The following is a 23,545-nucleotide window of genomic DNA, read 5'->3' on the forward strand; positions in this document are numbered from 1 at the left end:
TAGAATGTTTTGTGTATTTTTATTTTCCAGTTGCACTTTAGCACTAACAGCTAGTACTGGATAAAGTAGGTACACAAAACCATATATCAACTTCTGTGGTTTAGTTTTATTGTGCAATTTTGCAGATATTTATGAAATACCTGACAATTGTCAAACTTTTTGACATATACAGCTGCCAACCCAATAGGTTATATTTTCCCTGTTACGATTATTTTCTTTTTCGATCGATATAAATTAAACAAACACATTTATCGGAAAAATTATACAGGGAAATGTGTTTTTTTACACTAAATTAAAGTAACGTATGGACACTTTAATTTTAAAGTAACTGTGAAAAGAATAAATCAACGGTGTCCGCACATTTTTCCCGTACTCCACTAGATTTTTCCCACATTCCACTAGAAATTTTTGACATTGTACGGGAAATCGCACCTCCCTTGACCTAAAGTGTAAGGTAACGCTATATTTCCCAGATTGGGAGGCCGAAAAGTAATATTTCAGCAGTCCCAAAACAGTAGGGAACAATTTTATTTTCAGAAAACGGTTCAATTTATCCAAAAACGATATAAAGGTTTTCGGCCACATTTTTCCTGATAAACTCACCCTGAAATTCTTGGGAGACCATTCTCTAACACCCTGTATAAAAAAATTTAACAGAAATATGAGTATCTGCAGATTCAATTTTATAAAGAAATAAAATATTTGGTGTTTAATTTTTAAAACGATGCACGGTTTCCTAATATGAAAATAACTTTTTCTATTTTGCACATTTAACACAGTCATTATAACACTCAAACGGGTTTCGAAAAGGAAGTCTTTTCGATACCGGTTTCAGAAACTTTTACTTAAATTTTTAATGTTGGTAGCGGTTCACAGTGAGTAGTTGCTACGTGATCACTGCACTTCCATACACTTTAAATTCAAAACTTGCAATTGTTCGTCTAGTTACCAGTGTTACGAACCCTTTATTTGCCAAATATAAATTTCCTACCATTATGTTTTGAACTTTTTTAATTGACAAATTCACTCATGTTATGAAAACAGTTGATATTGACCAATAGTGTGCCGAATATCGCGAAAAAATCTAGTCATGGTCAGAAAATGCGTCTTCCGCCGACAAAAATCTCCCTTCCGGTGAAAAACAACGTTGACAAGGCTTTTGTTTTTGTTAGTAACACAAATTAATGAACAAAATGTCAGAAAATTATTTTGACGTTTTCCGAAATGGATTTAAAAAATCGTTTTAGAAACGACTCCAGCAGTGATATTGACTACAGTGTGAAAACAATTTGGAATACAACAGGTAAATTGTTCCAAGCAACAAACTTTTCGTCATAAAATCAAAATTTTCCGAAAAAATGGGAAGTCTTGTGATATTGTCTCTGAAAATTTAAAAAAGGGGCAAAATAGACAAAATATTGTATTACACTCGTTTTATAAGCCATTTTGTCGCACTTGCTTGCTTTATGTTTTATGTCTTATAAAACTTACATAATAAATTACTACTATTCATTGTCTCTTCGTTCAGACTAATTCCCAATAATCAATTGGGTGTGACTAAGGATAAAAATACCTTTCAAAAAGTCAACATTTGATTTGACCCCTGTTGTGATTTAACATTTTTGATTGCCCCACCTCAAGGGCATTAATTTAAGGCATTTTATTCCTTACTTTACATTCGCAAATTAGTCGACAGATATTGACCTAAATTAGCTTATTGCTAATTTCTTAAGAGAAATTGATTGTAATTGTAATTTATGTACTATTGCGGGCAAAAAAAGTGGGACATCAAATTTCTGTCAGTTTTGAAAAATTCGATGTAGTTCAAGCTTTATTGTCATTTTTTTTGACACTATTCCAGCTGACAGTTTAAAAATTTATTTTATCCTCCTATTTTCCTTTTCCAAATGCCCTCTTCTTTTTATAAAGGTAGATTTTGATTGGAACTTTGCATTAAATAAATATTCACTACGTGCTTACTTACAATCGCTCCCTACAACGTACAATACATAATGACAACGTCAATCGATTCAAAGTAGGGTTAGAATCAGGTAAGGGTTATTTCACATTAAAAGTCAAGACAATGACGTTGATGTCCCACTTTTTTTGCCCGCAATAGTACATTACAAGTATACATGCACAGTGTGAACATAAAGTTTGGAACAAAATTCATAATAGCGTTATGTCATATTTTTAAGAAAATTTTTCGAAAAATGCCATCCTGTGACGTACAATTTGTTAAATTTTTTGTTTTTGCCAAAGAACCTAAAACATTAATGTCTATTACTGCTTGTTCATAATGGACATAAGCTTGACATAAGGCATAAGAAATTCATGATACATGCAGTGTATATACTATTAATTTTTACGTAACTTATGAGAAGTGACCTCAGTGAACATTATTGTTGTGTACAAAAAGGCATGAAGAATCATATTCGAGTTATATGGACACATACATTATTTTCCAATTGCCCAATTTTTTTATTTTAGGAGTTTTATTTACTCAGTGTTTGCAACAAATATTATCATTCATCAATAATAATATCTGTAATGATAAATTAATCCAACTTAAATTTTGTGTTACCGGGGGTATGGTAGAACAGAACATAATAATAATAGTTTACTGACAATCATTAATTAACAATTTAAACAGCCATGATACATTTTAACATTATGATGAAGTTTCAATTATTTCTTCTCAAAACTACCCTAAACTATAATATTATTCATTCAACAGAGTAATCATTCAAATGAATCAATCGCACTTGCATTCACGCCCTTAAGAAATGTTGACGCGAGAACGATCTTCTTACAAATACACAAAAATTACTTTGCAACAAACAACAGATGTAAATTGATGTAAGTATACACGAGCAGTTTATCACAACATGATTATTAATCAAAAAACTTAAAAATATCGATTAAGTTTTAATTAATGGAATAATTAAAAATATTACCTTACTCGGAAGAAGCAATTACAACAGACTAATTCCTACGTTAATTAATTAACTGCAAAATTCTAATGAAACACGATACCAATGGTGTGTTTGTATAGAACGAACAACTTTTCAACAACAAACTCCGGGTTTTCTACGTAATAGATCCCAATATGTCATTCGAGATACCAAACAGAGAATTAATGACACATTATAAAGGAATTTTTATTTAAATTTTTATAAAATCAATCATTCAATTTTCTTCACACCCTTATGTTTTTGTCACAAATTACGGTTGGACCCATTAGTAAATGTTGAATCAGACCAAGATGTCGAAAATGTAAAATTCAAATTAGAGATCTTTGACATTTTAGTTTCGAGTTAAAATTGCCAAATCACGTGTAAAAATGCTAGAAACTGTCTTTACACAAACCACGTCCTTGAAGTCATCAGCCCTTACAGCCAGAAGCCTTGGATCCCGTCACATTGACCGTAATTTTCAAGATAATGTGCACCTGCGCCTTTCTCTCATCCTGTAAAAAATAGGCAGGAAACGTTGGATTTTGGCCACCGCGCAACTAAATATGTAGTAAACTGCTGCTCGCTGATGTTTAATTGGGTGAGTTTGGAAATCCCAAGCTTTTGGTGACGCAAGTGTGTGTCAGTTTTTTCTTTTAATTTTTATTTGGAGAACTGGTTGAGAATCGTGTCAAAGTGACATATAGTATATTGACATACACAAAATAAATAATATTCAGTTGTTTGCGTTTTCATTGTTGTTAAAATTAGTAATTAAAATTGGTCATCACAAGGAACAAGAATTTACACATTTTGATAAGCGTTTGGCTATTTATGCATGAGTTTGATTTCGCAAGGAAATATTTGTTAAAGTAATTAATCTAACGCTATTAATAACGCATCTTCTGTAATTGCACTTGAAGTATGTATTTCATGAAGCAGTAATAATATAGTAACAACATAAAATTATTATAAAAAAATGGCCTTCTCCACCACGTGACGACATTGGTACCAAACATAATATGTACACAAACACAATTGCAGTCTTAACTAAACAAATACCAGGAAGAATAAATTACCTGTGCCAAGAATTTATATCGTCTTAACTCTAGAGTATTATCTTTCACTTCGTTTACTCTCTAATCGTATAATCATTAATACAGTGTGGTGATAAAGTACGGAACAAAATTTATAATTGGGTTATTTAATGTTTTCAAGCAAAACGCTCGGACAGGTTAATTTTATTTTTTAATTAGCCGCCTTATGACATATTAGGCATTCACGATCTTTTTGGGACCGAGTTGGCTATGATTTTTTCTTTTCATGTTGGACTAACTGACTCAGTGATGCAACGGATACAATTTTTTTTTCTGTCAGTGTCTGTTCGACATTTTCTTGCCACCGCATTGCCATATTTATTATTTTAATATTCGTAAGAAACTAAATGATTTATTAAGTGTGTAAAAATAATTTAAATTTCCGTCAAAGGAACAGTCAAAATTGCCAAAATAATTTTATAACGATAAAATTTTTCTATTAAACGATTTAATTTAATTTAAAAAGGACAGACCAGATTTAAGAGATCCGGCAACAATGTACCTATTCAGAAAATATAACCCTAAACTGAAAACAACCTAACCTAACACAAAAAGTGTCAATTTCCTTTAGGGAATGTAGTTATCACCGAGGTACTGCCAACAAAATGACTAGATGGTCATAGCCAACTCGGTCCCAAAAAGATCGTGAATGCCTTATACAAATTTTACTTATGATGACGTCATGTATTTTTGCACAATAACGTCATCATTGGGTTTTTCAATGACAACCCCAATTTTTGTTGCTCTTTTTTATAGATGGTCCAACTACTTAAATGATGATGTAAAAAATGGATACCTTAGATAAATATTTTTTTGAGAAAATGACAAATTTTACTTCACACTGTATATAAATATGTAATAATTAAGGACTGCATCAAAAGCAACCTTTTGCAAAATTTATTCAGTAGTTAGCCCGAAAGATAACAGAGCGATGCTTTCTCGATTAAAGTTTTGTCTGTGGTAGAATGAAATAATCAGTCATCTCCAAGTAAATTCGAAAGAGACAAAGTCGCTTAATAATTGCTGTCACGGTAAAGTGATCAGTTTTTATGACAGAAATAGACGATTACTATATTTTATATTGTTAGAAATGGGACACAACATCCTAATAAATTAGATAGAAAATACGACACGAAATTAATTTTAAATAAACTTCCCTTTATAACATGAAAAAAATAGATGGAATAATACATAGTTATTTACACAATTAGTAGGATAAAAGCAATTAGTAGGATAAAAGCAATATTACAGGATTTGGGTATTTTTAATTAATTATTTTTTGTTGTATTCCCCTATATTTTTTGTTTTTTGTTTCTTTTTGTTTTGTTTTTTTTATTATTTTGAGGTAAAGTAGAATAGCTGTGGCTAGACTTCGCCTCATCTTTGTACTTTGTTTGTACTCTAATATTTATTGACTTGTATGCTTCTTTTTCCAAATAAAGTGGTTATTATTAAAATTGCAGATAACGAGGGCGTTAGCCCGAGTTCATCTGTAATCACACGAGTTTTCTGTAATATGCTTTAGCCCACGTGTTATGTGCAATATTTTATCTAAGACCGCCTCGAATTTAAAGGTAAATCTTATTTATTTACACCAGTGGAATAAATGAGTTTCATTACACCACTCAGTGGGATAAGAACTTACTTATCCCATTTAGTGGGGTAATGAAGCTCACTTATCCTACTGAGTGCGGTAATGAAATGCGAGCGATAATGAAGCTCTTATCCCACTCAAGATGAGTGGGATAAGTGTCATTTATCCCGCAGGATTAGATAAAACAAATTTATAGAAACATGTTATTACACGCCAATGCATAAAAAATAAGTAAAAGAACAATAGGTCTTGTCGACGGACAAGCAGGTGAATAGAAACAGAAGCCAGTTGTTATTTGAATCTCAATTGTAACTTTTATCGGTAAAACTGATTCACATGTAAGCAGCACTCACGGTGCAATATTTTAATTAAGTACATACACAATTACAACGAAAGTGGAGCGGAATTACATTCCGGAAACATTTTCGCATCGAGCACGCCATTTTTCATAACTGAGATGCTATTAATATCGAGCAATCAAATTAATTTATAATCGAGTCATCCATGGACTTGAATCCGTTGTCTTTTGCAATTGATATGTCGAGATCTAACCTGTGTTTCGCGCTGTGATTATTGGAACGTGGAGTTTAAGTAACGACATACGATTTCGGATTCATGAATAACTCGATTACCAATTAATTGATCGCTCTTTATAAGCAATAGTTTAACAACTCGACCAGTAAATAATTATTTATATTGTGGTGTATTTACTTACCACTTTGAAATTAAAAATGTAAAAGCAAAATGAATGAACGTTATCATACTGGGTGCGCCAAAATTCGCGGAACAGCTTAGCAGTACGTTGTTAAATAGTCATTCAAATATGAAAGTAAGAAAGAAGAAAGAAGTTTATTTAGCAAATTGCTACTGAATTACAACACATCAAATAAAAAAAAAAAACATTAAATTAACCACAGTTTAACAATCCCAAATACTTAATACAAACTTAAAAAACCAAATTCTTATTCTAACACATAATATACTCTTTAAAATGCTGTCGAAGGCCCAGTATTTCAGTGCAGGGTTAACTTTTGGGTTTACAAACCGCGGTTAAATTTTAACCCAATTTTTAACCTTGTATGCGTATTTCAGTGCTTAGTTACGGGTTAAACTATCTAACCAACTTTTCCTTAATGTTGGTAGTGCTTTCGGCAGATATATTTGAAAAACTCGTAGCCAGTCATAGCGGACAGGTGTGAATGCTGCCGTTTGCTGTCAGCTGTGGCAGTATTTAACCCACGTGTAGAGTTGTTTTGGTTAAAGAGTGAGGTGTTTTTATTCAAAAATACATACCTATTTTTTTTAATGGAATTTTACAACAGATACCGACTTTTGGATCAGATATTTATATTAAAAAACGAATAATGTTTCATTACAAGAAAATAATCATAAATATTAATGCAACAATAAAAATAATTAATCTTTTAGCTCTTTTTAATTGGGGAAAAATCAAAATTTATATAAAAATTAATAAACCCTGAAACACAAGGTACGTACATACCTACTATTAATAAAATAAAAAAAAATAATCTTTTACCAACAAAAAATAATTCTTTTACAATACTGTAATAGTATATTATGTTATGAGGAGCAAACATGAAATTTTATGTGCTGCGGCTGGTAGATTGGCTGCCGAACGCAGTGAGTGTTCAACAGATTAAAAATCAGCTGATTGTTACTGTGACCGGTTTTGCCACGCCACTGGAATATTTTGTCCGCGCAGATTTCCCCCACCAAATGTCATATCTTAGGACGGCCTTACTCTACATTCTGTAAGTAGTAACGGTAACATGTTGTACATAGATAGACCCCTAAAAAATATTGTGCTGTATGTTTTATATGTTCTACACCTGCTAATTTTGAATTTAAATGGATCTCTTAAATTATGTGTCTCTTTGTTCTGTGATATTTTATAAAGTAAAAATTCCGGCGATGATTATTGATGAGGTAAAAATGTTTAAAAAAATCAATCTTCTCTTTTTTGTCGAAAATATGGACCTATTTGTTACTAGATGTGGCAACATTTAGAAACATTCTACGGGGTGATCAAGAAGGACTGTTTAAGTTGGTAACACTGGATCGTATTTTAAATCGTATAACAGGAGTAACTTCCGGTTGTTGGTGGCTTGTCGTTGTTAATGCTATACCTATATCAGATATTTGTCAAATAAACCAAGAAAACATATCCAGTTGCAGTGCTATAAATAACTGAATTAAAAAATTTTCTTAATTGCACTACCAACTTAAACAGTCCTTCTTGATCACCCGGTATGTATCCCAATAGTCTGAAAGTATTTCATTTTTGTTGTATCCATGTTAATAAGAAAGAAAAATCAAAGCCATGTTGCCATACGTTATTTGAGGTAGAACAGACATAAAATCGCTTCTTGGAAATGCTGGAAATAATGAACAAAATAATTGCAAACCTGATCACAATCATTCAAAATTTTTTGTTTTTCTGACTTCAAAAATATAGCATACCTGTATATTTAAATGTTATTCTAATTTTTAATTCTATTAGGAGCAAGTAGAACTTTATTCGTAACGGGCCATGAATTACTTATGAAGACATTCTTGTAGCCATAGAAACAATTTTTATTCATTAATATAAACAATAAAAATAACAATAAACATTTTTCAACGGAACTGTTCAAATTGAGCACCATTTTGTTCGAGGCATCTAAAGTCCATTCAAAAATCAAAAAACCACCACCTGTTGCCTTAGTTTGGTAAAATTTAAAAAACCTTAGGTAGATATTTTTTCATACTATGTTGGTAACTATAAATTATGACATTTATTTGATTCAAAATAAAATTCAATTGCTTTTAATTTCGTTCATATTGTTTTATTAGCAGCACGTTTCATTTATTTATTGATTCTTATTAATTTTACTTAAACATGCCCAGAAAAACAAAACACTTAATAAACATTTAACCTCAAAATTACAAGTCTCACCAAATTGCCGATAGTAATTATCGAAGAAAATGCGACGGTGGTGGTTTTTTGATTTTTGAATGGACTTGACGTATCACACTTTGCGTGGCATTCAGAAGGATTTCAAGTGGCGTTTCTCTGCATGCAATCATTTCCATTATTTTCGAAATATGCTTGTAAAATATCCATAATTTCGTTATTATTCATTTTATTCCACAATACGAAATTGGAGAAAAAAAATTAAACAAAAATGACGACAAATAACGTTTATTATCAAAATAAATTTTTATTTTTTCTGTTTCCACGGCTACAAGTAATTGTGTGTAATGTTACGAATAAAGTTCTACTTATTCCTGATAATTTGTAATTGACATTTATTTATTTCTTATGTTAGAATAACATTTCAACATACAGGCTGTGCTATATTTTTGAACTCAGAAAAACATAATGAATATAACTGTACCAAAAAAATTAGATGTTGCCATTTAAAAAAATTAAGTTGACCCTTAACCCTTGCAAGGTAGGGTTGCTAAGTGCAATATTTTATATCCAGTTTATAGTACTTTTAGAACCCTTTAATTTGATGTACCGCTCGTTGAAATTGCATTTTAAATAAGAAAGATATAAGCTGGGGCGTTTTTTTTGTGATCACTCTGTATGTATACAAATTTTCAAAAAAAAAAATTGAAACAACTCGTACCATCCAATTAAGAGTGAAAGTTTTATGTAATTGCAAAGTATTTCGTGTTATTGTTACAGTTTGTTATTAAGCCGCCGTATATCTGCAATATTTAGTCCTACAATGTCATAAATAACTAATTATGTACAATTAGGATAATTACCAACAATGTAAGAACCAAAACAACTGTAATTCTATTACATACGTCGCATATTAAAGAAACTATTCTCGTTATTATTCTTTAAAGACAATGATTATTTTTGCTTATTCCCTATTACGCTATTTCAGGATTTTCAAAATATAACCAACCCTTTAGTGAACTACAAGATCACACGACGTCTTTAGAACAACACAGTGGTGTACCTGGGTATCAAACCGTTATTTTAAATAACGGTTGAAACGGCCACGTATAATTTTTTTCTCAATTTCTAAACAGTTCTCGAAGAACATCCATTAACTTGATTGAATTTTTTATACGGTCCATATGAAGATCTTGGAACAAAATTACGCTGATTCATTGTTCGTCCGATTTATTAGTGTGATATGTATTATAGATACGTATCATAAGTTCTTTTGAATTTGCAATTTTCATACACAGAAAATTAACGTGCCGCCCCTGTTCTCAACTACAGTTAGTTGAACTACATTTACATTTGCCTGCAAATCTCTAGTTTGCAGTTGACAAGAATGCCAACACTTTCTAATTCACTTCACATGTTGAATTTGTTTTATTTTTAAAAGATATTATCCGGAGTCAATGGAAACACTAAGGATGTATTAATTTTTCTTACAACTTTTCTGCAAATTTCATGTGTAATGTTATGTGTCATAGCAGAGTCAATACTGAAAATTTTGAAACAAATATCTTCCAAACAAATTCAGTGTTCTCCAACTACTCATGTTTGACGTCGATTTTTTTCTTTTACGAGTTGAAATGATTAGAAATAAATTACAGCGGGGCACAGGTTAATTTATTATTAGCCTAATAACAATCTTGATTGGATGAAATAGTAGCTGACACGCAAAGACTGCGCAAGACTCATTTTTATTGTAACAATAAGGAAAAAATAAAATCATTCGCCAAACTCATTATCGTTTATTGTTACACAATCACAGTTCTTTTCCTGTCAGGATCAAATTAAAGTCTTTATTGAATACAAACAAAAATGATAACTGAGTCCAAGACAAAAACGAATTAAATTTTGATTACTTCACAGCGGACCTCCGATTGAATAGAAAATGAAATGAAAAAACGGACCATTCAAAGGCAATTGAGACTGCCTCACTGGTAGGTCAACGTCTTTGTCGATTTCTGTACTCATTTCATGCTTAGAGGCGTATCGTTTGCGTCATTTGTATATTGAACGTGTGTTCTGTTGTACCGTTCCAGATATAACCAAGGCTTTTCCGGGAAAATTTTGGCACTTTGATATCTAAACTCCTACAAGACGGAAACTGAACTTAACAATAACCTAATCAAGAAAACATTTTATTCACCTCTTACGAAGGACGTCACTCGTAAACAAACAAAAATTTTAATAATTTATCGCTACAGAAATGCTCTAGGAACTACGGAGTCGCTTCGAAAAATGTAATCCTTCATTGAAATGAATCGTCGATGACTCTGCAGCACGTAAGTTTCACAGAGAATACCTATTGAGCATAATTTTTACTTAAAGATTAATAATGTCATCTTTTCCTTTTCGTTTGATGAGCCGCGCGCGCATTGAAGCAACTAATCAGAATTCGATCCTGTAAAATATTTAGAAATGATGTATTTCATTTATCTTTCAGTACAAATAAAGAAACCTAATTTCCATCTAAATTTGGAAGTTGCAATTATAACTTAATTGTTTATTTGGCGGAAACACATGCAGAGCAAATTAGATTTTCTCTGTGACGCAAACTATACGAAATGGACGAGTGCATCGAGTCTCAAGGGACGAGTTTCACCACTACCAATGCCAATGCGGCGTGGGTGTGAGGGTGGCGGTCCTCCTACGTGGATAAACTCCATCCATACAACGAAATATTAAATCTGCCCCGCAACCATGAATAACGATCCACACTTGTCCCCTGAATAGATATGAAAATTTATTGCTCTTCTATGCAATTTCACTTAAGGATCACCGCAAAAATTCGTCTCACCTTGTCCTAACAGCAAGCCGCTGTCCTGACGTCAATCGAAAGGATTGACCGTGATATTAAAAAAACTGTGTGTTATTAAGCTGATCAAAAAAACGTAACGATCATAATAAAGGGAAAACCCAACTGGATGAGAAAATACTAAGATTTAGTAATAAATTAAGTTGCGGCATCCACTCACATTACACTGCTTCCATAATCACGCTTCTCATCTGTCCGCTTAATTTTCAAAACAAGTATAATTGAATAATGGTTTGTTATCCCAATAAAGTTGGTCCTTGATGATAGTACCAGAACGCTTTGTACGTCTTTTACAACTGACCACGATGATTATAACAAATTTAACTATAATGTGACAACAAAGAAAAATATCATCATTTATAGGTACGTAATGAAAAATTTTCCTCTGGTTCAGACAAAAACAATTTTTTATTGAACATGCCTGTTACAGTGAAGAGATTAATTAGTTTATTAGGACCATCAAGTTGTACTTTTTGTGAAGTGCAAACACTGCAAATTTAAATCGTAATATCTTAGGAAAAAGGTATTTGAATAGATACAATGGTTTCGTCATTTTTCAGTTCAGAAAGTGTTGAACTGTTGTCCAATGTGTTATCTAGTGACAAATTACGATTAAGTGATAAAGTGATAACTTTGAGTATCATTTCGTTTCCTATAATACAGAATATTAATAATTTTTACATGATTTTATTATTATCTTTACGATAATATCAAATACTTATCAAATTATAATGACCTTACAACAAACAGCTAAGTTAATAGTGTAATTTAATAATATTTCGAGGAGTAAGTTGTGTCTAATTTCAAGATTCAAGAATGATTTAAACAAAAAATATCTTGATATGCACCACAAAAAAAAAAAAAAATCCTAAAATTTTATTACTAGAAAGTTTTGTAAATTTCTGGATGAATCTGACATATTTTGAACTTTAAAATATCATTAATTTGTTTGCGTTTTCAATACAATTTTCTTTTATCATCGGTCTTTTCAGTTACTGAACGAATCATATTTACTTCGCACTACTCTCGAACAATTTTTCGCACGTTTAAAAATAATGTCTTTAAAACGATGTGTGACTGTGTGTTTACAATTATTTTCAAGTTACGTCATATTCTGTTAATCATGGCAACAAAACCTCCTCCTCCTTCTAAATGTTAGGTAATGTAAACTCAAAAAAATGTAGTCAATAGACAATTATTGTCATAAGAATACAAAGTTTTTTGAAATGAAACAAATTTTTTTCAAATGTGATGAATCGTAATTTACATTGTAATATTCTTTTTAGAGCCTTTTTTATATTTATTTAATTAAGAAAAAATTAATTTTTATTGTCATTAGTGCCCATTAACATCATAAAAATTCTATTCAGCTCCTGTTGACAAACTGAAGAGTCTGATTAATGAGTTGTATTACCTACCTAAGACACAAACACAAAAAATAATAAAACTTTCATCGAAATACAGTTATTATAATGATTGTAAGCCATAAAATTTTTGTCACTGTCACTGTCATTTTTTAGGTGAGAAGTGCGGCGATGAGTTTTTTTTTTAATTAACGATTGAATCCAAAAATATTGAGTTGTTTTTCAACCAATTCTAAAAACATTGAGTTGTTTTGCACCCAATTTAACTCCTGTGTGTGAACTGTGGGTACTCACTTATTCACATCATTTTGATTTTTTTTATATGGAGCGGCAACCATAAATTTTTAAATTCAGTTTCTACGCCTACTTGGACTACAATCATTTATATATATATAATAACCCTGTAGAACGGGTTATTATAAGATAAGATGAATGGTGTGTGCATTAGTTTCCTTTATTTTTTAAAATAGGAATGTAATTACATATTTGAGTTTATTTCCTGTTTTATTTACTTGTCAATGTTTATATTAATAGCAAAAATACACATAAGTCTTATATTTTCTCCAGTTAAAAATAGGACAATTTTGTCTAAAAACATGCTAAATTCTGTTATATATCAGGTCCAATAAAATCAAACGTTATCCTAAAGTACTATTGGGAGCATAGAATTTTGGGCAGCAATTTATGTCATTTTAAAAAACCCAATGTAGTCTAAGCTTTATTGAAATAATTGTAATAATAATTAATTCCGACTGAACTTCAAAATAAACTGTCATAATTATACACAATTATTTTACATTTGCAAAAAATAGTTTTTACAGAACATACATATTTACATAACATTTTTGTTTTATAATACAAAAATTTCCGATAATATTGCGGAATCTGGAAAAGTGCCCCAAATGCTTGCAGCGTTTCCACGTTGAATGGCAAGGGAAATCCTCTCGAAAAGGAATTTCTTTGATTTTGAATCGCCTGATTCCGCGATAAGTCGGTTTCCGACATTAATGAAATCGATGGCTTCTTTACATTTTAGTTAGTTATTGATTTCCAAAGTTTAATAAAAGACTGTTCAGTTTTCAGAAAATCACATCTAAGCACTTGATTGATGAATGCAATTTGTCAAAATGACATGTGACAATAGTAGATATTAAAATGAGGTTATTAATACGTCTAACACCTAAAGCCTATTTCACATCTTATATCAGTCAAATTTCAAGTCTGCCCGAAATTCCGTGCTACCAATAGTACGACCAGAAATATGTATAGTGCGAATATGGTTTAATTGCCCGATTAGCTTTTCCCAGTTTTTACGACACTCAACCGCAAAAGATTGTAATAGTTATTTACATTAGAGTACGGGATGTCAATTTTCCGGCACGACAACTGGTTTCGGGCACGATGGCGCAGCCGAGTGCCTGATTAGTTGGAGGGCCGGAAAATACGTCCCGTACGACATTTGTATTAGACTTTTCGGCTGACCAAAATATTAAATCTTTTAAAGACTATCAAGACTAATTTTATTGTAGAATTTGACATCGTCAATAAAGAATCGAATGCTGTGGAATCAATTCCTTGACGACCGTGACCGCTCATTTGTTTTTTTCCTAACAAATTATTTGCCGGCTAAATTTTCACGGTCGTGCTTCAAAATTTGATTTTGGTGTATTAATCCAGTGAAAAAAATGTCTAGTATATAATATAGAGTGAGTTAAATGTGACACCAGAGGCAGTACAACTAGTGGCAGGACTAAATTCTGAATTATTACCACAAAAATCGAAACAACGTTACATAGGACAATTTTTTCTCACGAAAGTATGTAATAACTATTCTTTAATTCACAAATTTTTAATAAACCATATTTTATTACAGACAGTTTTATTAATAGGTGTTTGTAGTGCCTGTCTCCGAAAGGAGTTATATACTCTGAAAATGGAAAATGTCAAGAGAAGATATTATCTTGATAACTGACACAAAAACCAATATTTGTAGATCGTTTGCCATTACCAATTCAAACTAGGTTGAAACTGTGAAGAAATATATGGAAGTCAGGTTAAATTGGTATTAAAACAATTTCAAATAAAACTGACAAATATTTGAACCTTGATTGCCCTATGGACATAAGATTGAAGTTCCTAAAATGATTCGTGATGACTGATGGCCTTCCTTCAACATCAAAAACAAAATGTACTGTGTTGCAGCTACAGTTCAAACAATGGTGAGTTGTGTCACAAACTTCGATAAAGTGCTTTAATCTACTTGAATTTTTAGCAGTTGCTTCCAATGTAACCATCCAACATTGAGAATTCCATCATCAGTACCGTAAGAGAAGCACCAGTACAACATATTGACATTCAACCCAGAAGTAATAAAGCTGACAGTTACCAAATCGTTTCTGCATTGTTCTCTAAAGTGGAGAATTGTAACAATAATGTTTACAACTGTAATTTTACAAAATAAATTATGTTAATAATGATGCAAATTATTAAAATGTCTTGTACTTAACCAGTAGTTCCTGGTGAAAACGAATCATCTTTCTTCAGCTGAATACAAGATTTTGGGGTTAGAATGTTTTGTGTATTTTTATTTTCCAGTTGCACTTTAGCACTAACAGCTAGTACTGGATAAAGTAGGTACACAAAACCATATATCAACTTCTGTGGCTTAGTTTTATTGTGCAATTTTGCAGATATTTATGAAATACCTGACAATTGTCAAACTTTTTGACATATACAGCTGCCAACCCAATAGGTTATATTTTCCCTGTTACGATTATTTTCTTTTTCGATCGATATAAATTAAACAAACACATTTATCGGAAAAATTATACAGGGAAATGTGTTTTTTTACACTAAATTAAAGTAACGTATGGACACTTTAATTTTAAAGTAACTGTGAAAAGAATAAATCAACGGTGTCCGCACATTTTTCCCGTACTCCACTAGATTTTTCCCACATTCCACTAGAAATTTTTGACATTGTACGGGAAATCGCACCTCCCTTGACCTAAAGTGTAAGGTAACGCTATATTTCCCAGATTGGGAGGCCGAAAAATAATTTACAAAAAACTGGTCGTCAAAATCACGCTTTGACGCAATGGAAAATGCTCCAGTGTATAGTATTCTTACCCCGAATAGAAATATTGCCTAAAATCATAAATCACACCAACAAAGAAACAGATCTTAAACCACCCCATCCGGTAATTTATTTAGTGACACCCAACGGGCAAAAATGACTGGTTTCTTACCTGTAAGTGTAAGTACCTGTAGGTGGATTGTAAACTGTTTCTTTGTTGGTGTGATTTATGATTTTAGTCAATATTTCTATTAGGGGTAAAAATACTATAAAACGGTCGTAAATATCATAACCTATCATCATGTTATATGACATTAATTAATTAATTTTTTTGACATTTTGCTGACTGGTCATAATCAGGAAGGGAAAATTTTTGAATTTGTGACAATCTAACCAAATTTTGAAATGACATTGACGACCGGAATTTTTTGCTCGCGACAGTACCTGCTAGACCCCTTGCAAAGAACTTCATTTCCAGTAACCATTCTCAACATCTGATCGGCATTACTTTTATTGGGGTTTGCGGTAGGGCTGTTATAAAGTACTCAAGGAGTCAAAACCATATTTTCACTATATTTCTGGTCGTACTTTACTGCAATTTTCTTAAGTTGTATATTCTATTCTCGGCTATTCTCTTACTACTTAATTACTATTTAATTGAAGAGAATGAACAATATACAATGCGAAATGTACGTCGTTTTATTTGATTTGCGGGAATCATTTTCAGAGGTCAAGTTATATCGGGTGTTTTTTTTAAATTTCATCTCGTAGTAGGCGTTGAAGACTCGATTCTGAACGCACCACTCGTGTAAAAACGTAAGATTAAACAGCTGATCCGTGATCCGCAATCCGTATAGTGCGTTTACAATCGACACTTCAACGCCTACTATGATGTGAAATTTAAAAAAACACCCGATACATACTTTTAAGTGGTCATCCTTTGAAATAAATTATGTTTTTCCAATTCACCCAGTGGCAGCAAAAGAAGAGGCCTTTCAAAAATATATAAATATCAACGGGTCTTTCTATCCTGCATTCAGTGGTGGAAGCAAAAGTCTTTTTTTAAATAAAAAACGGATATCACTGCTTTTCGATAACATCGACGACTGAAGAGCACGAATTAGACATGATTCGTAATGCTCTCAACTAATTTGAGATTACCATTTTTAAATTTTAGTTACCTCCCTTTCCGCGGCCATTGGGTGGTGCAAAGTACAGTTTATGCCAAAAGGTTAACATTTAGAAATAGAAATTGATCTGTCCGAGGATATTTGCCAGAAATCAACGAGATCAGTTTGAGGAATTTTATTGTTTACTTTACAGTAGCACCCTATATTTGTGTTCTTTTATACTTCGTGAAATCTACATAAGCTCACCACTAAAACTATAATAATTAATCATAACCATAACCATAGAAGTGTACTTTGCACTTTCTTGAATATACATATTTTAGACCAGCTTTAAAGGCCTTCCAGGCAACTCAATCTGACATAATCTTGTCGGATAACTTTAGGTGGCCGTGACATCTGAGGGCTTAACTAAATCTGATCGTATGTAGGATTGTTTGATTTAGCTCTTCAGTAGGATTAAACAATAAAAAAATATGATGATTATTATTATTATTCAGTTCAAAAAACGTCGTCAGAGGGCCTCTCAGCCTGCGGCTTTGCTCGCGTATGGGCGCATGTCATACAAATGTCAACAGTTCCCCACCCCCACAGTTGCCACATTAATTTTCGTACATAGTTGCCACACTTATCCACAATCATTTTGAATCACTCAATGGATATTAAAATGAGGTTATTAATATTAATACGTCTAGCACCTAAAGCTTATTTCATATCTTATATCAGTCAAATTTCAAGTCTGTCCAATTCCGTGCTCCCAATAGTACTATTCTGGACACGGAATCTTGGCCACAAGTACGTACAGTCGACGGACAAATAAAACTGGAATAAAAATGACAATCACATAAGTCAAAATTTACAAATTTGCATCGTTTAATTACGGCTTTATCACAAATAGGTTAACTTTGGTATGATGCATTATATAGACACTGCCAAATATATTGACAATTCAATAGTCTGATTTACATAGATTAAATTTTAAGTGTCCCAGTTTTATTTGTCCATCGACCGTACCTATGTAGTTTTAGTAAATTTAGACAAACTTCAATCTACTTCAAAAATCAACATACCTAACCTAACAAATTAAAAAATTAATCTAATTAAGAATTGTTGTGTTTAGGATTGTAAGTATGTAATATCTATAAAAAACATAAAACGCAGAACACAATCAGCAATTTTCTTTTTCTAACAAACTTTGATTTAAGAAAATCGATCTAGGTATTGGTTTTTGAATAAAGTGAATTCAAACAGAGAACCAGACAAAAAAAATTTAAAAACTGTGAAAATAGTTTCTGCATTCCGCAAGCAACAAAAAAAATTATATTAAAATTTATTTAAATATCGAAATAACAGACACTTCAGTTTTTTAAATATGTGTAGCTTATCGTGATTTACAAAGTACCTATACATCAGGTCACACCATTTGAAGTAATCCATATTTTATAAATCACTGCCAATGTTCATTGTAAATTTTGTATAGATAATCTTGGCGTTTGCTAAAAATTAGTGTTAGTTATTAATATTCTACTGAAAAATTGGAAAAAAAATATAATGAATATGGATTTTGAGTTATTAAAACTTAACCAAACAACAATACACCTGAGTTTAAAGTAATTACGATCAGGAATCAAATAAAACTGATTAACAAGAAACAGGTCCGATGACTGCATTTTTCCAAACAAATGGCAAGAATGTACGGAATTAAAATGGGAGGTCACGCTTTGTTCAGGGCACTTTGATGTTGAACCAAATGATTACCATCTTTTCTGAAACCTGAAGACTATTTTAAAACGAATGCGAAGAGTCAAAAGTCAAATCCAAAATAGTTCAAGTGTTCTGCCAGCCAAAGCTAACACTACATACCTACATATTAATTTTTTTTAAAGTAAATGCAAGCTTAGATTTTTTTTTCTTATATTTGTTGGTAGGTACACACTCCTATGAATTTTCGGGTTAATCTAATACAGGCACAATAAAATGAAAAATCAGCGCGTGTCAGTGAATTCAATAGAATTCACTATATGCCAACAATGAAAAAATTAAATCCCTAGAAGTAATTTCATGATTTATACCTACAGGTATTTTCAACGTATTTAAGAAGTTATTAGGTAACATAAATAATGGACGTCTGCAAGATTTCACAGGAAAAACTTCAATTATTGCAATACTTTATTCAAGTTGATTGCTAACGAGTGTGTAATCGATCTTTATAAATATTTTATCACAGGTCGATAATAAATCGATCAAATGCTTCACTTGTAGATAGGTATGTCTGTCAGTAAAAATTAAACTACAAAAACGACTACAGTTACTCAACACAAATAATTCCACGTGAATTTTAGATGAATCATAATTTTTATATAATACCCAAGCACGATTTCTAGTTTTAGGTGAGAGTTACTTTTTAAAGAAAGTTACGCTTGTTAAAAATTTAATTCAACGAGCAGTAACATCTCACGGTAGGTAAAAATTCAACGTTAATTTATCGCAACAAATATGATAAAACCACACCTGAAATTAAAGAGGACAACAACGCAAACAACTTTCAACTAAAATGCACCAGTAATAAATAATAACATTTGTATTTTACCTTTAATAAAGATTAAAAATGCCACTGTTTTAATTGCTTCAGTCCTGTACCATGCATTCAGATTTTGAGCGCATCGTGTCACATTATCAAACATAAACACAAAAAGAATATTCAATAATCAGCGATTTCGAAACGAATATTTATCACTGACCGGACACCAGCATACCACCTGTTCGACTCTTCGAGCACTAAATGAATTGAAATTTCCCCGGCCGCTGGCCACGAGTTGCGCGATTTCGCTTGCGCGAAATGCTGAATAAAAAAACCATTACCTGGACGAATTCACTGGGGTTGGGGGTGAAGTTTTCAAATGAAATCCTTCTGTGGAAGTTCTAAAAAAACAAGACTGAGGAGTGGATTTAAATAAGTCTAATAAGTAATAATTTAAATAGGTAAGTCTAGATATACAGGTTGGTCCCGATATAACCTGCCAGAAGAAATCCAGTAATAGGTGACGATGAGTAGAACTCATACACAAAAAATGTATCTAATAAAAGTCTTTTTGCACGAGCGGGCGTGAAATTGAATTTTAAGACGCCGTTAGCGGGCGTAAAATAGCACTTTTCAGCCCTAGGGCCGGTTTTCAGCCCTAGGGCCATATGCCGTTTTATAAATTTTCGTTGACATTAAAGGCAATAAGTTCAAGGCTGCTGAATTTGCAGCTTTTGCCACATCGGATGGTGTACAGCAGCTATCATTTTCTTCGCCTTGTAACATAATTAAGCTGCGTTATTTACGCAAATAAACTGAAACTTTCACGTTTTAATTCTGGTTTTCATTTAAATTTATAAATAACAGAACCATTGTTTTATTACTATGGATATACAGGACCTTCCAAGACGGAGCCCGGGTGCTATTGTATCGTCCCAAATGCATTTTCTTTTTTCATTTAGGAATGTATTAGCAGTGTCTCGTGCAAAAAATTTTGTATGTATGACATGCGTGTTAGAGCCCTTGGCTTCGCCTCGGGCTCTAATCTCACTCCGCGGGCCAAAAACGCCTACTTTACGCCCTTAATACATAAATAACGATTTCGTTTTCGAGATAAAAATAATTGAAAATTTGGTCAACATTTGCTGTACGCTAATGAGTTAATCGGTTTTAAAAAGGTAATTCTGGTTAGTTGGCTGCAATTTCTTTAGCAACGGTACCTGCAACACCTATGACATTTGTCAAGTTTAATTTTAAATTTGCGAATCCTTCAAAAAGTTATGGCGAAACACATGGTAATTCAAGACCGGCAAGGCGACCAAACGGCGAGCGTTTTCCTGAAGGAGTCCTTCCGTCCCGTTGACTTTTGTGGAGCTACATCTGCATTTATGTGAGGTTGGTTCTGACTAATTCCAATACGATGGCGTCCCCGATCCTCCATTTAACCCCTCTGGATTTTAATTTTTGGGGCCACACGAAAGATTTGGTATACGAAGTTGAAATAAATACAAAAGGCCAACTCCAGAAACGCGTAACATACGCCGCGAACCAGATTCGTAAAAACCCAGAAATGCTGAATTCTGTTTATGAAAATTGGTACCGGCGTACTCAAATGTGCTTAAATGCCAACAGAAGGCACATAGAACTTTTATTATAAAATAATTTCTCTAGTCTAGGTTACCTTTCATTAGTTAGTAGATATTCTCAGTTAGAGTTGAAAGTACGACTATGTAAAGTGTAAATAAATTTATTCAATACATTATTTTGGCTATTTAACCACAATTAAGACGATACTCTTATTACCAGTGTTAGGACAAAATAGTACCGGACAGTCGACCAGTACAACTTTGCGTAATCCCTCGCTGGCACATAAACACGATTCAGCTGGTTTGCCTGTTGTTTAAAGCGAACCAGCTGAATCGTGTTTATATGTGAGCGGGGTATTACGCAAAGTTGTATTGGTCGACTTGTCCGGGACTATTCTGTCCTAAGACTGCTGTGTAATACAGTTCTTCCACAATTTTGCACACACTACCTCTATATTTATTTACACATTGAGGAACACCACTTTATTTATTACTCATTCATCTCAGTCTACAAAATCAGCTTTTGTACCTAAATAAGCTGGTGAATTAACGCACACAGTGTACAGCGTTTCCAATAAATGTCATTAATTTGATTTAGTTTGTCAGATTTGAGATTTGTCATAAACGATTCAGGTACCTATGTTGCTTAGATACTGTCATCCTTACAAACACCAACAATTAATTCCTGAGTAGGTACGTATTTTTGTGGTCAGCAGCGTCGAATGGGTGTGGATAGGGGTTAACTTATCGTCATTATTTTAGACCTAATGAAGAGGGGTTTTTTGGACTTGTTAGATTCTCCTAATGACCCAAAATTTTTTTGGCTATTTGGTTATATCGGGACCACCTGTATAGAAATATAAAAACTTTTGTAGTTATACTTCGTCCAGCGAGATTGAGAGATTTTAAATTGTAGACTTGTAACTTGTAACCCAACACTCCAAATGCACTATAATACATTAATTAGAGCATAATTTCAGGGCAAAAATGTTACTGCTTGAAGGATAGGCATATGTATTTCAAATTTTGTACTACCTACCGTGCGATCGAATATAAAAAAATCGAGAGGGCCGTGATTAATACGCTTCAGTTGGCAACACGTAAAAATTTCATTCAAATGTCATCACTCATCAGATATCATTACAATAGTAACTGTCATTATTAAATTGACTATTCAAATTTTTCCAGCTTCCAGGAACTGCTTTTTTGAATAACTTTCTTCAAAAAATATGTCTTTTTTATAAAGAAATTATACAATTTCACTTTTTTACTATTATAGTGTTGGGAATTTATTTACATATTATTTGTACCTATAGTTTGGGAACGAGAAATTGGAACTTTCTTCACTTGCAATGGGTTTAGGGTAGGTTGTAAATATAATAATGAAGATTTACGACTAGAAGCACTTCATTCCAGGAGGCACAAACAATCTGCATTTTGCCGATACTCGGCATCCTTTTTTAATAACTAGCAGGTAAACTCCGTCCATTTTCAATATACATTACTGTTAGGGATTTTTTTTTTTGTCTTGCAAAGAAAGTGTTTTATTTTTTCTAATATTGAACATTCAAAGCGGGCGTTTTGAATTTGTCAAAAAATTTGACACTGTCAGATTATAAGTAATTATTAAAAAAAATACGATTAAGTAGCGATATCATGGGGGCCACAGGCGGTGTTATAAAGAGAAAATGCCTCACTTTAGAGATAAAACAAAGTGTTCACCGGTGTTTTAAAAACATTTGGGATGTAAATGGTCCAATTACATCCCAAATGTTTTTGGGGAGAATGCCCGTTTACCGAATGGTTGGGGAAATTTTTGCCGGAAGTTGATAAATCCACTTTTAATTTAAATTGATCTATTTAAAATGTTAGCTTCAATCTCCTACAGATATCTGAAGAAAAAGTACGAGGTAGGGAATTTCTGGATCGGGGGCACAGGCACAGAATGGAAACGACGCACGATAGAACAGTGAAGAAATATTTGCGCCGTTGTGCGCTTTTTTTTTAATTACAAGATCGCCGGCCTTCAGGCTTGACTTGAGAGGGTTTGCTCCTGAGCACTATTCATTTTGAATGTATCATGCTTCCACTCTGTGTCCTGGCTCTGAAATCTTTTCGTTAAAATCTGTTTATGTTTATTAAGGTACACCTACTTTATTAAGGTACACCTACTTTATTGCTGGTTTCAATGCCGGTATTTAATATTAACCTGTATTATATATACCATATTTTAAGCAAAATATTCAAAATTAGTTTAATTTGCTTGATTGTGGGACTCGATTAGAGATTTGTCAAAAATGACAATAATCGTACATTATAACCTCTTCAAAATACACATAACCTGAGTTGTTATCTGTGACATTGCATTTACAGTAGAAAAAAGTTGTATCCTATTACACCACAAAAAAAATCACTAGATTTAGTAGTGTATAAAGGATGTTTTTTA

The 23,545-nt window shown here is 32.4% G+C and overlaps 1 protein-coding gene across 2 annotated transcripts in view; it reads right to left on the reverse strand.

Moving 5' to 3' along the window:
- LOC138126323 (diacylglycerol lipase-beta-like) overlaps nt 1-19,776 on the reverse strand; it is a 66,460-nt gene extending 46,684 nt beyond the window's left edge. For both annotated transcript variants that reach the window (XM_069042084.1, XM_069042083.1), the window contains exon 1: nt 19,583-19,776. The gene's annotated coding sequence lies outside the window, so the exon portion shown is untranslated. The remainder of the gene's footprint in view (nt 1-19,582) is intronic.
- Nucleotides 19,777-23,545: the final 3,769 nt, after the last annotated feature.

This window comes from Tenebrio molitor, chromosome 3 (genome assembly GCF_963966145.1).
Source record: "Tenebrio molitor chromosome 3, icTenMoli1.1, whole genome shotgun sequence".
NCBI lineage: Eukaryota > Metazoa > Arthropoda > Insecta > Coleoptera > Tenebrionidae > Tenebrio > Tenebrio molitor.